This window comes from Ursus americanus, chromosome 23 (assembly GCF_024610735.1).
Source record: "Ursus americanus isolate L20-20 chromosome 23, mUrsAme1.1.p, whole genome shotgun sequence".
Lineage (NCBI taxonomy): Eukaryota > Metazoa > Chordata > Mammalia > Carnivora > Ursidae > Ursus > Ursus americanus.
In genome coordinates, this window is record NC_142149.1 from 28581922 (window position 1) to 28598268 (window position 16347).

The 16347-nt window shown below is 40.3% G+C and overlaps 1 protein-coding gene across 1 annotated transcript in view; it reads left to right on the plus strand.

Moving 5' to 3' along the window:
- STXBP4 (syntaxin binding protein 4) overlaps window positions 1-16347 on the plus strand; it is a 219997-nt gene that overhangs the window by 174100 nt on the left and 29550 nt on the right. The gene's annotated exons all lie outside the window — the stretch shown is intronic.

The following is a 16347-nucleotide window of genomic DNA, read 5'->3' on the forward strand; positions in this document are numbered from 1 at the left end:
CACCTAGACAACAGTTGTACACGTTCAGTTTTCCTGCACTTCGGGTTCTGTTAAGGTTGACCTAGACTACAGAGTGATTCAGTTTTGGATTCTAAGCCAGGGTATGTCAGATCTGAAAATGGTTCTGACTTCTCCTACTTACAGTAGATCTCGGATATCCCCAAATCACAATTCAGTCCATTTGTACATTCCTCTTAGAGAATACAACTTCTGCTCTATTAAAAAAAATTGTTATGAGATCATATAAGATCATAAAGGAAAACACTGATGCTTAAACCATGACATCTACAACTTCTTTCATACCAGTCTCCCTACAGTCTAACCAACATTGTGTAACTTTGATGTCGCCTTCCCAAGAGAACCATTACCCGAGTCAAATGACAAGAAGTGACAATGAATTTTGGGAACACTGCAGAGCCATTCCTAACAGAGGGGAGAGATTTCCCATATCCCTGAGTTGTATAGATACACATACACCAAATTTGCTTGAAACAATACGACTTCTGAGATCTAAAGACACCTACTGATACTCATAAAGGAAATGCCGAAAGTTTGGTAGAGACAGGAAATTTTATTGCAAGCCTTCTGGAAATTCCTGTCTATGTCTGTATAAATAAGACAGCAATTTGGAACTGTCTTGAGAATTACCTCCAAAATCTAAAGTTGCCAGAAACCATCCCAGAGAATTTGAAAATCATAATCTTACCTGTACCAAGTAGAATTCTTTCTCAGTCAGAAACCTGAGAGGACGTAGAAGCCACCACAGAGGGGCCACTTGAAGGCACTACTCATAGATATTTGGTGAGGAGCGTTCAGGAAACAAGCAAGTGATGGTGCAGCACCCAGAAACCAACAGCAGCTTGAAGCCATTTCCATCTTTAGGGCTGAGGGATAAGGGAAGACAACATGTTGCCAGAGACCACTGAGAACTGGACTGTGGAGAAGGCTCCCTGTTGGAGCTATACTTGTGCAGAGATGCAGCTCCTATCAGAACATGGTATCACAGCAAGAAGGGGCAGAAAGGATGAGGATCTGTCCTGATCCTGCTCTCTTCCCATCCTCCCTTCTGCTGTGGCTGCTTCCAATTGCTGGAAGGAAACCAGCCCAAAACACCCAGCAGGAGAGCCCCAGGAGGCATTCCACTGGGCTCCTCTGCTTCCTGGGGCCTAGGGAGCAGATGGAGGATAAGCAGCATGAGGGGTAATCCAGGGATTCCTGATTTGCGTACAAGAGGATATCTGCTATCTGAAAAATATCATCAGAATGAGTAAACAAACCATTCATTCCTTGATGGAGAATTCTTGCCTGCCTGCCTCCTAGGGGCACAGGTACTGCCCATCAATGGGGTGTGCACAGCCCTCACTCTCGCAGAGCTTACAGCCCAGCAGAAGAGGCAGACGAGTAGACCTTGGAGAGGGGAGGAAGAGGGTGTGACGGATACACATAGCAAAGGCTCTAACACGGGTAAGAGAGATCAGGGAGGGCTTCTTGGAGGAAGTTAGGTCTAAAAGGAGATTTAGATAATTTGTATTAGCCAGGTATGTGGGTGAGTGGGAAGGTAAGGGAGCTTCCTAAGTAATGGCAGGGAGATGAAAAGAGAATGTGATATAGTGGGGTTTGATATAGCCAGAGCATAGTTTGCAGGGGGTGGGGAGGCAACCTCCAGGGTAGGGGCAATGGGAATGGCCTGAAATAAGTCTAAAGAAGTGAGCATGGCCAGATCGCAAAAGACCTTATAAGCATGTTAAGAAGTTTGGACATGATCCTAAAAATAAGGGTGAGGAATGGAAAGATTATAAGCAAGGTAACAGCATCATCAGATTGTTTTAAGGCTCTCCAAGGTGTGAAGGACAGATGGGCAAGGAATAAGAATGGAGGAGTTTTCACAGACTGGCCCCTTCTCTGGCTGAGCCCCTGGCCAGCTGTCTCCAGATCTCTGAGCTTCAGTTCCCTCACCCCTAATGACAAAGAAATAGTTGAACCTGCCCAGCCTACCTCACTGGATTGTGGCAAGCTGTGGATGGACATGAGCAGGCTCTGGCAGCTAGAAAGCACCGTCAAAGTCTCAAGCAATGTTAGGATGAAAAGAAAATGTGGCTGCTATGGTTACATTTTCCAAGGAAATCTGCGCAGTCCTCTGACCTGTTTCCCAAAGACCGGAGAGGAAATTCAGAATGAAGCTCCACCAGAGCCAGCACCCTGAAAAGAGCGTGTGCATTCCACGGATTTTGAAGTGGAGATCCTGTCCTCCTGGCTGGTGTGGCACAAGATCCCTGTCCGATAAATATGAATTGATGAATGGCTGAACAGGGCTTTGTTTTGTTTTGTTTTCATTTTTGCAAACCCTCTTATGGCCGCAGAGGGAAATCTAAATTAATGCCATATGCCTGTAAAAATCCCTCTGACATCTTTTATTGTAATGGAAGATGACAGTGGTTATCAGAGCAGAAGGAACATGCTTGAGTGAAAGTAAATACCAAACACCTTTTGGGAAACAAAGCACCTCCTGGTGACCTTTGCAGCTGCTCAGCTTCCTAAAGTACGGCAGCCTGGGGTTGTCTAACGACAAGTCTACCCAGGATTTTCCCTTGTTTCCAGAAGTGTGCCTCCTCCCTCTCCCTGGGCTGTGCAGAATTTTAAATGTCACAGTAATCACATCTTTCCCCAGGATAACATGAAATATCATTGGAGCTTAATGGAGATGAACAAATGGTCAAGTTCAGATGTTACTGATATATTACATCGGAGGAATTACATCTATTTCACGAGCTGCAAATCCTCTGAATTGTGTAACACAATAAAAAGGAAATAGCAAAAGCTGCTGTTTCGGAGTCCCTGCCATGCATTCTACCATGTTCCAAATAATTCCCTCCTATCCCCTCATTGAATCCCCCTGACGGTCTTTGGCGGTGGGCATCATTATCCCCACTTAACACATACATTCAGATAAATTCACTGACCCCCCTCTTCTTAGGCTGTATGACCTCGTTGAAGTTACTGAACTGCTCTGAGCCTCATCTGCAGCCCGGAAATAACCAGACCACATGTATAAGAATGTGGGGGATCGTATTGAGTATGATGTTATGTGTGGCATGTTAGTGCAGTGCCTGCTATGCAGTCATCACTCACTGCATTGGGGTTCTCCAGAGAAACAAATCAATACGAGATACATGCATATCACATGTTTGCATATATATTATTAATTGTAAGGAATTGGCTCAAGCAATTATGGAGGCTGAGAAGTCCATCTATCTGCAAGCTGGAAACTCAGGAGAGCCGGACATGTCGTTCCAGTCTGAGTTCAAACATCTAAGAACCAGGAGAGCCAGGTTCAGTCTGAGTGCAAGACAAAGCCAATGTCCTGGCTGGAAAACAGGTAAAGGGAAAGAATTCTTTCTTACACAGCCATTTATTCTATGCAGGTCTCCAAAAGATTGAATGGGACCCACCAACGTTGCGGAGGTCAGGCTGTTTTACTCAGCCTACCAATTCAAACGTTAATCTCATCCAGAAATGCCCCCACAGACACACCCAGAAATAATGTTTAAGCAAATAGCACTCTGTGGTCCGGTCAAGCTGACACATAAAATTATCCATAGCACTTACTAAGTGGTGCGTTGTTAGCAATATTGTTGCTATTGTTATTGCTGTGAACTTGGCATTCTGTGTCTGTCTAGCCACTGTATCACATTGCCTCAAAACCAAAGGCAGTCATTAGCATAACGATAATGAAATCAGAAGCCACATGTAATTTTTTTCTTCCCTCCAAAAATTGTTCAACATCTTGTGCATTTAATTCATGCCAAGGGTTCTAACCAATGGGACTGTCTTCCCTAAAACTGTTGGGAAAAGATGGGAATGAATGTTAGTAATTCAGAAACAGGACAGTGCCACATATTGATCCCTAGAGCACTAAAAAAAGGGGGTGCCTCGTTAACAGTGTCTTGCCAGCCCTCTTGGCAGGTCTGTGAGTGTAGGTAACCAAGCAGGGAAAAGCTTAGACCATGAATTAAAAGGCACATCCTCTCCTCAGCTGAAGCATCTTTTTTTTTTAAAGATTTATTTATTTATTTACTTGACAGAGATAGAGACAGCCAGCGAGAGAGGGAACACAAGCAGGGGGAGTGGGAGAGGAAGAAGCAGGCTCACAGCGGAGGAGACTGACGTGGGGCTCGATCCCAGAACGCCGGGATCACGCCCTGAGCGGAAGGCAGACGCTTAACTGCTGTGCCACCCAGGCGCCCCCTCAGCTGAAGCATCTTATCAGAGTCTCCCTTATCACACTAAATAAAAAAGAAAAAAAAACAAGTTTAAATCTGAAAACAAAAAGATATGTGTGTGGAGATATATATATATATATATATCTCCATCCAGAATGTCCCATGGCACTTTCCTGGACCCATACCCGTGTTTCACTTACTAAGATGCCTGCTTTCTACCCACCTCCTCCATGTCTGATGGTGGGATCAGAAAGAGCTTAGCTTGGAGTGCAGCCTTGCCACATGTTAACAATGTTACCTTGAGCCACATACTCATTTCTGAGGTTCAGGCGCTCCTTCCGTTAGGCATAAAACCAATTCCACATAGCCCTTAGGAAAGTTAAGGAAAGTTCTGTGTGTGTGTGTGTGTGTGTGTGTGTGTGTGTGTGTGTGTGTGTGTGTTTAAGATTTATTTATTTGAGAGAGGAGAAAATAAAGAGAGAGCATGAGCTGGGGGGAGGGGCAGGGGCAGAGGGAGAGGGAGAAGGAGACTCCCCATTGAGCAGGGAGCCCGATGCAGGGTTCCATCCCAGGACCCTGGGATCATGACCAGAGCCAAAGATAAATGCTTAACTGCCTGAGCCACCCAGGTGCCCCAGGAAAGTTCTTAGCTTTGTGTCTGACACTTAATAAGGCCTCCGAAAATGTAGACTTCCTTTCCACTCTCCATCTCCCACCTCAAAAAGTAAGAATCCTTCCTTTAATTACTATTGCTTTTAGTTGACTGAAAGAAAGCATTCATTCTTTTCTGTGTAAGGAGGTAGTTAGAGCTGAAGCAAGCATCAAGCCTACTGGTTATCAAACAATACTCTACTAAGCCTCTTTAGGGGTAGTAAAGTGAGGAAGAGATGTTCAGGTGAGATTTCCACCCCTGGCTACTCCTCCACTTCAACTAGAGTTCGTTTTGTTTGCTTTATGTATGCATGCTTCCATTTAAGATTTCATTTTAACAAAGGATTCCTCAGAGGATGATCGCAGGCCATGATCTAATACAACTCCACTTTAGAGATGAAGAAACAGAGACTCCGAAGGTAAAGGCAACCAATCCTACAACCATTTGAGACAGACCACAGGTCGCCTAGGTCACTGTGCTTTCTGTCATTTTAAGCCATAACACCTTACTATGACTGGGGTGGGAATGATAATGTGATATGAGAAAAAAGCCTCTATCATCACAGGGAAACACAGAGTTGGCCCACATTTACACTGAGGGGAGTTTCTAACAAAGAGACTTCAGACAGGAGAGACCGTTCTTCTTGTAACCCAGAGGTCATGATGGATACATAAGCTGCACCAGACAGCCTATGGAAGTCCAGCCCTCTCTTCTGGGTTTCTTTCTGTTCCAGACCTTCATCCTACCTCATGCCAACTGACACAAAATAATCCATGTTTTGTTTTCTGCTATGAAAGTTGAGTTTATTCAATCTTACTGAAGATTGGGGGTTGGTGTAGATGGTGGAGGCAGGGGTGCGGTGTCACACTGTCAAGCTTAACCTCTATCGTGCTGTCATCTCTTTCTAACCTTTCGCCTTATTTCTCCTCACCTCCTCTGTCAATGTTGCCACATGAAACTCCGAATTCTTCTCTTATTTTGTAGCGCTATTCCGCTTTTCTCCCCTTCTTGAGTATCCAAATCTATCCAGGTGCTCAATAGATTTGAAAAAGCCTTCACGCTGTCAATAACCACCCATCTTAAAATATAGTTGTAGTTACATGTAGAAAAAAATGTTTAATAAAGCCTGACGTTGAATTGTATTCTATTACTGGAAAAACAGAGATGTCTACGATAAAGTGAGAAATTAGTGCAGTGGTTTTGAATTTTTCCTACTTAAATTTTACTTCCCTTTGGAAGGGTGTCATAATCTTTGCCACTATCTTGCCCAGTCCCTGGAGAATGTTATATTCACCGTAAAACTCAGGACACAGGCTTAGGACCTAATTCTTCTTGGTTCCCTTAGGCAGCACAGAGAAGGAGGCAATTTTGTATTAAGATAATAAAATAGCTTCTGAAATGGTAGAATAAGTAGTCCACCCAACACTCTCGCTGAGGACAACTAGAAAATCTGGACATTTTATTTTAATCAGCTCAAAGTCACTGGAGAGCTAAAAAATAAAATAATAAAATAATAATTTTTAAAAAGCAATGAGAAATTATGAACTGATATTTGAAAAAAGGTTGAAACCAATAGAAGTAAGTTCAACAATTGGACCTCTTTACTCTGAGAGTATCTGCTGATTCCAGAAGGGATTGGTGAGAGTCCAAGTTACTGAACAGAAATTTTAACAGATTAATTAGAATTAGAGGAACCATAATTAGACCTAGAGTCACCAAAGAAGCACTGATAAACTTTTGAAATGCTAAAAGCTCAACATCCTATGAGTAAGGGTAAAATGGAAGATTAACCCTTAAAGAAATTGAAGTCAAGATTCAAATCATTTCAGTCCCTGAAATTGGACTAACAGGACCCCAGATTTATAGTATCCCTGGCTATTTTCCATAAGCAAACATACATCCTCTTTGGACAAAGAAAACATTATCAGAAGCCTTTTTCTCCTAATTTTCATCATACGATGCCAGGACATAATCGAAAGGAACAAAGTATGATGAGAAGACATGGCAAAAACACACAAGAACCAGAGAAAACAGAAAAAGATCCAGGTAGTTCTAGATAATAAAATTATTAGTCATAGACTTTAGAATAACAATGCTTGTAAAGGAGATAGGAGACAGAATTCAGAATTTTGGCAGATAATTGGAAACTACAAAAAATAATCAAATAGAAATTTTAGAACTAAAAGATCTATATATGTATATATATATAAAATATGTATATATAAAATATGTATATATAAAATATATATATATAAAATATATATATAAAATATATATATAAAATATATATATAAAATATATATATAAAATATATATATAAAATATATATATATAAAATATATATATATAAAATATATATATAGTATATATTTTAGAACTAAAAGATCTATATATATATATATACAGTAATCAAAAGTAAGAACTCCATGAGTGTGTTTAACAGCATTAGACACAATATAGACAGAAGAAAATATCCAGAACTATGCAAGAAGGAACAAAAGGATAAAAATATAAGAGACTTAAGGGCATATGAAGTGCACTGAAGGGGCGCCTGGGTGACGCAGTTGGTTAAGCATCTGATTCTTGGTTTTGGCTCAGGTTGTGATCTCAGCGTCATGAGACTGAGCCACACATTGGGCTTCATGCTCAGCGTGGAGTCTGCTTGAGTTCCTCTCTTCTTCTCTTCTGCTCCTCATCCCCATGCTCTCTCTCTCAAATAAATAAATAAATCCTTAAAAAAGAAGAAATACACTGAAGAGGGCTAACATATGTTTAATGAGTCTCAGAGTGAGAATATAGGAAGAATGGGGAAGAAGAAATATTTGAAGATATATTGGTTGATTTTTTTAAAAACTGACAAAAGACATTAAGTCATAAATTCAAGAATTCTTACAAATCCCAAACAAGATAAAAGAAACCCACACCTAGACCCATCATAGTAAAACTGCTGATAACCAAAGACAAAAAGAAAATTTTAAAAGCAAATAGGAAAAAAAGAGAGAGACTTATTACTGCCTCAACAGAAATAATGAAAGACAGAAGACAATAGAATTATTTCTACAAACACCTTGCCACTTTAGAATACCCAGCAATAACAGTCTTTGAGAATAAAGGTGAAATGAAAATATTTTCAGACAAAAATAGAATTCAGCAGGGGAACCTGGGTGGCGCAGTCGTTAAGCGTCTGCCTTCGGCTCAGGGCGTGATCCCAGAGTTCTGGGATCGAGCCCTGCATCAGGCTCTTCCACTGGGAGCCTGCTTCTTCCTCTCCCACTCCCCCTGCTTGTGTTCTCTCCCTCGCTGGCTGTCTCTATCTCTGTCAAATAAATAAAATCTTTAAAAAAAATAGAATTCAGCAGATCCATAACAAATGAAGTTATTTAGGAGAGAAGAAATTATCCCAGGTGGAAACTGAGAGATGACGGGAGGAATACAGATCAATTAAAAGAGTAAATATGTGATTAGAGTTCAGTGGATGTTGGTTGTATAAAGCAATAATAATTGTGTCTGGTAATTTAAAGTATCTGTAAACTTATTGATATGCAGCAACAATAGTATATGAATTAAAGTGTAGAGTTCAAATATCCCAAGGTCCTTGCACTGTACAGAAAGAAGGTAAAAAGTATTAAGTAACACTAGCCTTTGCTAGGTTATAGATGCATATTGTAATATTTAGGGAAGCCAATCTCTTGGGTGAATGTGTCCACCCAAAATTCTTGTGTTGAATCCCTACTTCCCAGTGTGATTGTATCAGGAGGCAGGGACCTCAGGAGGTAATTAGGATCAATTGAGGTGATGAGTAGAGCCATCATGAATGCAACTGATGCGCTTCTAAGGGTCATGAGAGAGTTTGGTTTCTTTCTCTATTTCCACCATGTAAAGATATGGAGAGAAGTTGGCCATCTGCAACTAGGAAGAGGTCCCTCACCAGAACCCAACCATGCTGACACCATGATCTATGTCTTCCAGCCTCCAGAACTGTGAGAAATAAATTTCTATTGTTGATAAGCCATCCAGTTTATGGTATTTTGTTAGAGTAGCCAAAACTGACTAAGATACCACAAAAAGATTAGTACAAGTATATAAATACCAAGCTACAAGAGAGGGAAAATGAAACAATGAAAAAATTCAATCAATGTAAAAGAAGACAAGAAATACAGAATATAAGAATATACATTGGTTGGCATAAACAGAAAGCTTACAGTAAAATGAGAGCTTCAAACCAAATATATCAGTGATAAATTAAATGTTAATGGTCCAAATGTTCCAATTAAAGGCAAAGATTTTCAGGCTTTATAATAAAACAAAGCTCAACTATCAACTGTTCACAAGAGTCATCTGAAACATGGAGATATTGTACAAAGATGTGAAAAGTAAAAGAATGACTAGAGAATGGAAGAATATATTTGCAAATGACATATCTGATAAAGGGTTAGTGTCCAAAATAAATAAAAAAACTTATAAAACACCCCCAAAACAAATAATACAATTAAAAAATGGGCAAAAGACATGAATGGACATTTTTCCAAAGAAGACCTACAGATGGCCAACAGATGCATGAAAAGATACTCAACATCATTCATCATCAGGGAAATACAAATTGAAACAGCAATGAGATACCATCTCACACCTATCAGAATAGCAAAAATCAACAACACAAGAAACAACAGGTGTAGGTGAGGATGCAAAGAAAGGGGAACCCTCTTGCACTGCTGGTAGGAATGCAAACTGATACAGCCACTCTGGAAAACAATATGGAAGGTCCTCAAGAAGTCAAAAATTAGAACTATCCTACAATCCAGCAATTGCACTACTAGGTATTTACCTAAGAAATACAAAAATGCTAATATGAAGGGGTACATGCGTCCCGATTTTTTTTAAAGATTTTATTTATTTGTTTGAGAGAGAGAGAGAGACAGCACAGAGGGAGAGTGAGGGAGAGAAGCAGACTCCCTGATGAGCAGAGAGCCTAACATGGGGCTTGATCCCAGGACCTGGAGATCATGACCTGAGCTGAAGACAGACGCTTAATCATCTGAGCCACTCAGGTGCCCCAAAATCAAAATTTTAAAATTAGAAAATACTTTAAAAGATCAAGGAAACAGTGCATAAAAATACTTATAGGATACATCTTGCAGGAAATTTCTACCTTTAAATGTATGTATTATAAAAGTAGAAAGACAGAAAGTGATGAGCCAAGCAATCATCTCAAGAAATTAGAAATAGAAGAGCAGGGGCACCTGGGTGGCACAGCGGTTAAGCGTCTGCCTTCAGCTCAGGGCGTGGTCCCGGCGTTCTGGGATCGAGTCCCACATTGGGCTCCTCCGTTATGAGCCTGCTTCTTCCTCTCCCACTCCCCCTGCTTGTGTTCCCTCTCTCGCTGGCTGTCTCTATCTCTGTCAAATAAATAAATAAAATCTTTAAAAAAAAAAAAGAAATAGAAGAGCAAGTTCCAAAGAAAATGGGATACAGAAAAAAAATAATAGAAGCAGAAATTAAGGAAAGAAAGAACAAAGTTATCATAAAATCAAAAAAGACCAAAGTTGGGGTGCCTGGGTGGCACAGCGGTTAAGCGTCTGCCTTCGGCTCAGGGCGTGATCCCGGCGTTACGAGATCGAGCCCCACGTCAGGCTTCTCCGCTATGAGCCTGCTTCTTCCTCTCACACTCCCCCTGCTTGTGTTCCGTCTCTCGCTGGCTGTCTCTATTTCTGTCAAATAAATAAATAAAAAATCTTTAAAAAAAAAAAAAGACCAAAGTTGGTCTTTTGAAAAAGAGTAATAAAATTGACTAGCTAATAATAAAAGTAACTATCTAGCAAGACTAATCAAGAGAATTCTCAACAGAAGAAAAATAACCTATGTTAGGTAAGAAAAAAGGAAAAATCATTACAGATCTTACAGGTACTAAACAGATAACAAGAGAATATTATAAATAATTTAGGTCATTAAATTTTAAACTTTGATAAAATAGAAAAATTAACATTAAAATACAGTTTATTAAAATTAACATGGGAAAAAAATGGAATATCTGAATCATCCTATAACATCAAAGAAATTGAATCCATAATTTTTAAACTTTCCACAAAGAAAACTCAGTGCCAAATGGCTTCCCTAGTGTTTTCTACCAAACATTTAAAGAAGACATAGCCAATTATATACAAACTGTTTCAGAGGACAGCATAAAATGGAAAACTCGCAAACTTATTTTATGAGGCCAACAAAATCATTATGCCAAAATCTGACACGGACGTTACAAGAAGTGAGCAGGACAAGATCATCTCAGTCATGAAGATGCAAAAAACATATTAGGAAATCAAATACAGCAGTGTTTAAAAAGGTTTAATGTATTAGGACCAAGAAAGATTTTTTTCTGAGAAAGCAAGATTGGTTTAATGTTGAAAAACTTGGAACAATTAACTCGCCACATTACAAAATAAAGGCTAATTATCATATTTTCATCTTAATGGAGAAAAAGCATTTAATAGAAGTCATCTCCATTCTATGATTTTAAAATCTCATGACAAGCTCCAAATAGGAACTTTCTTAATCTTACAAAGGACACCTATACAAAATACCCACAGCAAAAATCATACTTAGGGGTGAAATATCCTATGATGTACCATCCCCTTCAGGATAAATCCAGACTGCTTTGCCACTCATGAATCCTGAGCCCCAGCCATGGACAACAATTTGCAGCTTCCCAAACTGCAAAATTATGTAGGCCAACCCCGTCGCATACGTTCTCTATTCAACAGAGGTCCTATTGCTATTGTAGAAGTACTTATTGATAAGCGCCTCTCAAATTATTGCTGACACTAAAACATAAATGACTTTATGACCAAAAATATGAATTAAACATGTAGTTTGGGACAAATGATACTGATCATTTTAGATACTGAATGCCACAAATAGGAATTTTCAGGATAAAAACAGCATGTGGAAAGAAAAACTCTAGCTATATTTCAAGCTAACATCAACAGGGAAAAGAGATTTTGAGAATTAATTGCTCCACTGTATATTAATACTTCAAACACAAATCAAATTAGAAGAAACTTGGGTGGTTTTGTTTAGTAAATCAAACCATGTAGTGTTGGAAAAAAACTAAGTATATAAGGAAATTATATCCTTACTGGAATTCAAATGGGAAAAATACGTAGTGCCCCAGATCCTAAAAGATGCATGATGTTTACATCAAAAGAGCACAGAAAGAAGTGTGAGAAGAAGGCTAATTTGAGGATGAGAAATGAACTCTTGACTTGGGGAAGAAGTAATAAAACGACGAAATGATTTTATCCGTGTTGTAGTGCATGGTGTTTGGAGGCAGACTAACCTGGGGAGAAATACACAAGGTCCTTGTGATCTTCTGCCAATCAATTAACCTCTCTGCAGACCAGTTGTCTTGAAGTTTAAAATGGCAAATTGATGTGATGCAAGTCTCCCCCCATCAAACAAACAAAACCATATATATATATATATCTTTTTCTCCAGCCATTCCTCTTGCCCCACTTAAAAGGTACATCCTCATTTTCCCAGATGACAAAAAGAACAAGATGCTCCAAAATTTCCTTAAGAGATCCAAAATTAAAAGCTCATTCTTCAAATTAAAAGGGACAAAGAAACCACAAAAGGTAACCATTCAAATGAGCCTCACAAGCTGTGGGGCTAAGGAATTCACTGATGGATGAGACCGCCCTTATGCAGATAGAGTATTTCGCAAATCTGTTCCAGACCTCTGCTGAAGTTTCTGCCTCCCTCGGGAATGTATTGCCATCATTAATGCACACTGGAATGGCCAGCATTCCCTCCAACTAGCTGTGCACAAAAGTAGGTTGCATACTCACTCACAGGGAGGATGATTTGCAAAAGGAGACCGGAGAAGCAGGGTGCAAAAACCTTGCCAAGAAGATAACTTGTTACATTAGAGGTGATCAAGCTTCGGAAGGAACCAGGAAAACTCAATTATGCTGTTAAAAGTGTGCACGGCCAAGTATGTGCTGAACTGTGCTCTTCTCTTGATTCTTGCCAATAGGGCTGATGTGCAGCGCTGCTTATTATGTGTGGGTGTGTTTTTTTTTTTTTTTTAACTCCAGGCCTCTGTGGAACCCTTTCTTAAACGTCAGAGACTAAGACAAGTCCCAGATCTTGTGAGCCAACCCAAACCTGGCTGGGCTCAGAGATGGATGATATGCCATCGGGGGCTGGCCCCCTGTTCCTCTCAGAATGGATTCAGGAGATGGGGACATACCATTGACAAAGCTCCCTCCCAAGGGTATGAGGGTGTATTGAGAGAATACATCTGAATGTGGCCTCCCCTGGAGGCTGCCAAGAACCTGGAGGAGGAGGAAGGAGCTATCTTGAGAAGGGGATGGCTGTGAAGGAGATAAGCTTCTGCCCTCCAGAGTTGTCAACTGGGGATTTAGAGGGCCTTAGAATGAAAGCAGCACAGAGGAAATAAACCTTTCATAACCACCTTTAGGGCAGGCAGAAATAATAGAGTAAAGGTTTTTGCTCTGGCAGAAGAGCCCAGAAGGATTAAATCACAGTGACCCCGGTATTAAGTCAGCCAGACACCGTGCTGATCTCTACATGCGTTATCTCATTTAACCTTCATAATGTCCTTGCAACGGGAACTATTATTATCTCCTCCATTTTGCAGATGGGGAGACTGAGGCTTTGGAGAGATTATGCAAACAGCCCAAGACCCAAAAGCAGTGAGCATCAGTTCACAACTGGATGCTGCCTCTCCATTGAAAATAATCTATGGCTTAATGAGGTGTTTAGCATACCAGAAGCATTCAGTAAATGATTATTAATGAAATAACTTACATTGAATAGGCAGGTCAATACTTAACTATAAAGTCAGCACTGGATTAATAGATACCTGGTGCTAATCAGCTGTGTGACTTGGGGTAAATTGCTGGACCATTCTGAGCTGCATTTTTCTGAAAAGAGTTTAGACTAGATGCTTTCTAGGTTATGAGACAGTGATGAATGAGTCATATGGTAAGCCACCATTTAAAATAAGCTGCCCATCTACTCATCAGGTCTAACCAGAGCCCCCAATGTAACTTTGACCCAAGTCCCCTCAGCTGTATGATAAAATTATTTCTCTCTCTCTCAAGAGAAAAAAAAATACATGGGGCTGGAAAGCACACGCATTTTTCTAGAGCGCCCTGTGGCTTGGTTGGAGAGGACACTGCCATTAAGAGAAGGGCCCTTTATCACAGTTGCCACTCCATTGTCAGTGACCAGATTGTCCCATTTGTCTCCATCAAGAGCACTGCAGCCACACCGGATTTTAAAGGACCCCATGAAGAGCTTCTCTCTTTGCTCAGCCTGATGGCTCTTTTCTGGCGATTGAAATGCAGAGTTCTTTTCTATCAAAATGACCACATAAGGACAGGAAAAACCTATTAGAAAGTGCTCAGAGCACAACTGTGACCTTGAATGTTTTCAGATGCTTCTTTTCGCTTCTTTAAAAAAAAAAAAAACCTTTTTTTCCCCTTAAAGCCATTAAATAATACTTCATGGGCAGAAATGATTGGACTATAGAATTCATTGTTTTTACAGTCGTTCTTAGGTATTGTGACCTTACCATACAACATCCAACCACCTGACTACTTCCAGACATGTTCATTCCCTCTATCCAGTCTCCAGCAAAGCCTCCCCCTCTGGAAAACCTCCCTGGAGTCCGTCAGGCAGATGTGAGCACTTTTGTAGGAGTGAATTATACCTGAGATCAGGACCCATGATTTCTCTCCCTGCCATTCTCAGTACCTCATAAAGTCCCTGCCTCGAGGTAGGCATTGGATACATATTTGGTGAATGGATGTTGAAAGAATGCTTCAAAAAACTCAGTTACAACATTAAGTAGTAGATTAAATGAAGTATAAGTTATGAGAATATGTATTTTTAAGTAATGGTTATTGATGAGTCTCCAGCCAAACAATAATTATGCTGATGACCATTTTTTTCTTTAGACTTAATGAAATATGTGACTTGAACGGGCTCTATGCTGGGACAGAGGGACATACATATTTCTTGACAATCCAAACACACTTGCATCAGAGATTACTCTGAGCCTTAACCCAGTTCCTACCACCAATGAAAGGATCAACTAGTAAGCATCTATAAGAAACAGGCTGGCCATCACGGCCCTAGATCTGAGAAAGATGGAATGAACCACGGTCAAGTTACATGCCCCAGCTGGAAAGAGATCGCCTGGTGTGGAAGAGTGAAGGTTGAGTTACGAAGCAACTCGTGTTAAAATAAATCTGTACAAGGAATTAAATTCAGAATATCACTCTTCTCAAACTCTGACCAGTTAGTCCTGTGGGCCCTATTCAGACCAAGTTGCTGCCTTAAAGAACAGATGCCAGAGAGAAAATATGTAAGAATCTTCCATCCCTTACGCAGTCAAATGTCATTCTGTGGAAGGAGTGACTATAAATTCAGTCAGATGTGGGTTGAAACCCTGTCTTTTAGTAGTTCTGGGACCTTGGTCATGACACTTACCCTCTGGGCATCATTTTTTTGTCACTAGAAAAGTAGAGATAGTAACACTTGTCACATATTTTTGAAAGTAGGCATTCAATAAATGTTACTTTCCTTCTCTCCAGGCAGTAGGCCGGTGAGGGGAGGGGCGGTAGGGGGGAACTGATAGGGAAACTTCTTAAACTGGGAAGAAATTGGCCAGATTTCCAACTGGGAAAGGTTTACTGTTGAAATAAATTGGTTGTGGAAAGGAGCAGCAAAGGCAGGTAAATTAGGGCTCTAGACCCAATTCCAATGTGGAAAGTGGGGCAAGCTTTCCCAGACAGCACCAAGTAGTTCTCTAGATGCCACTTGGGTATTTTCTAATTCAACTCAGTTCTATCATTCTCTATCCATAAATAGCACCTGATTCCACAGGTTGAGGGCCCGGTCCCACAAAACAGCCCCTGTTCCACACACTCCCTCACACTCCAGATGCCAGTCACCAGCTCAGGTCATTATCTTTGCTTCTAATCAACTAGCTGTAAATCAAAGTTTCCCAAGATCCCATCTCGGGTTTGATTAATTTGCTAGAGCAGCTCACAGAACTCAGAGAAACATTTTATTTACTAGATTAGAACAGCCAAGAAAAGAGATATATTTGGTCATCGGATGACCAAATATTTATTTCTTATAAATCATAGTATTGAAGTAGAAATCTTCAGAAATTGGAATCTATGTCAAACCACTCGTTTTAATTCTGCAGATGTTTATTGAACACCTACTATGTGATGGATATTGTTCTGGGCCCTGAGGATATGGGAAGGAATAAGAGACAATCCCTGCTATCAGAGAGTTCACAAGCTGTCAGGAGAGATGTCCACTGAAAATGCATGCATATATGAGTGATGAGCATTTTGAAGTGTGCTATTAAAGCACATGGGAGCACAAGATCTACTCTATACTGTCTAAGATCACTTACCTGAAAGTTCCACCGATGGT